The sequence below is a fragment of the Pteronotus mesoamericanus genome, unplaced genomic scaffold (genome assembly GCF_021234165.1).
Source record: "Pteronotus mesoamericanus isolate MK-2021 breed Mesoamerican mustached bat unplaced genomic scaffold, CSHL_Meso_final contig_227, whole genome shotgun sequence".
NCBI lineage: Eukaryota > Metazoa > Chordata > Mammalia > Chiroptera > Mormoopidae > Pteronotus > Pteronotus mesoamericanus.
The window spans coordinates 1,218,230-1,220,258 of NW_026555094.1; the positions used below are offsets into that span (position 1 = coordinate 1,218,230).

Consider the following 2,029-nt stretch of genomic DNA (forward strand, 5'->3'; position numbering starts at 1 on the left):
TACAGGGTTTTCTATGTACACTATCATGTCATCTATAAACAATGATAGTTTTACTTCCTCCTTTCTAATTTGGATGCTTTCATTTCTTTTTCTTGTCTGATTGCTGTTGCCAGGACTTCGAATACCATGTTGAATAGAAGTGGTGAAAGCGGACATCCTTGTCTTGTTCCTGATCTTAGTGGGAAAGCTTTTAGTTTTTGCCCATTGAGTATGATGTGGGCTTTAGGTTATTCATATATGGCCTTTATTATGTTGAGAAATGTCCCCTTTATTCCCATTGTGCTGAGTGTTTTCACCATAAATGGGTGCCGTACTTGTCGAATGCTTTTTCTGCATTTATCGAGATGATGTCTTTTTTTTTAAATAATCACATAAGGAAGCATTTATTTGATGTTTAACATGAAATCATAGAAATAAAATTTGTATAAACACAAATCCACATTGAATCATAACACAGATAGCAAAAGACAAAATAAAAATAAAGAAAACTAATTGGCAGCTATATACAATTGGACACTTGTGTCTTGTACACTAGATAGTCTTTCACAAAATAATCATCTTAGAGCAACAGAAGACCAATCTTCAATGTTGTCTTGCAAGATGGGTTACTTTAGCAATCTCCTCCTGTTTTATCCAATGCCCTCCCCTTAATATGGCTGATAATTGTTTTGGTAATTGCCACCCCCTCCAGTTGCCTTGCCATAAGTGCTCTGTTGGCCACTGTAGTCTGCATATCCCTGTCCTTATCCATAGTTCCCATAGTTATACCCAGTACAATCATAGCTGCCATAACCACTATAGTTTTGATCACCACCATAAGCACTATTGTAATTTCCATATCCTTGATCATAATAGTTATTAAATCATTGGTTCCAGTTTTGGCCCTGACCTCGGCCACGACCTGTAGCACCACCTTGTCCACCAGTTGCAGCACCTCTTCCTCCTTTTTGTTGTTGCTGTTGTTGCCTATATACCTCTTGGGGTTCGGCAACTTTGAGTTCACACTTCCCAGAACCAATTTGACGGTATCTGCTTTCTAACAATTTCTTTACAGGCTCCTTGTCTGTGTATGTTACAAAACAAAAACCTCTTCTTTCATTTGTTTTTGTATCCATGGGAAGTTCTATATTTTCAATCTCACCAAAGGATCCAAAATATTGTTTAATTTGTTCTTCAGAAGTATCTGGACTAAAACCACCAATGAAAACCTTTTGGGAGGTTCCTTCCCTTTTAAAGCTTTGGCCCTTTTAGGGTCTATCAATTTGCCATCCAGCTTGTGTTCCTTCACTTCCAAAACCTTATCAACACTAGCAGCATCTTTGAAAAGCACAAATCCAAATCCTCTTGATCTTCCAGTGACTGGATCTGTTTTAACTGTGCAGTGTACAACTTTCCCAAATTGAGACAAATATTCAGTGAGAACTTTCTTGCTTGTATCCCAGCTCAAGCCTCCAATAAACATTTAACCGTTATTCTGCTGATTCTTGCTCGCGTTGATTTTCGATCTCTCTGCAAATTCTTCTATGTTGCTATACTCATTCACGTCCTCCATGGTGCCGGAGCTGTCAGCTGGGAGGTGCTGGCACGCAGTTCAAGTCCCGACAGCAGCAGCGGCAGAGCTTGTATCGATCATGTCTTTTTTGACTTCCTTTTTTTTATGAGACGTATTACATTTATTGACTTGTGTATATTGAAACATCATTGCATCCCTGGGATGAATCCCACTTGAACATGGTGGATAATCTTCTTAATGTATTGCTGGATGTGGTTTGCCAATATTTTGTTGAGGATTTTAGCATCTATGTTCAACAGCAATGTTCACCTGTAGTTTTCTTTCTTTGTAGTGTCTTTATCTGGTTTTGGAATTAGGGTGATGCTGGCCTCATAAAAAGTCTGGGAGTCTTCCCTCCTCTTGGATTTTTTGGAATAGTCTGAGAAGGACAGGGGTTAGCTCTTCCTTAAATGTTTTGAAAAATTATCCTGTGAAACCATCCAGCCCAGGGCTTTTGTGTGTCAGGAGTTTCCTGAT

At 38.8% G+C, this 2,029-nt stretch overlaps 1 pseudogene; it reads right to left on the minus strand.

Annotated features, from left to right (window-relative positions):
- Positions 1–499: 499 nt before the first annotated feature.
- Positions 500–1,633, minus strand: LOC129069624 (heterogeneous nuclear ribonucleoprotein D-like; annotated as a pseudogene).
- Positions 1,634–2,029: the final 396 nt, after the last annotated feature.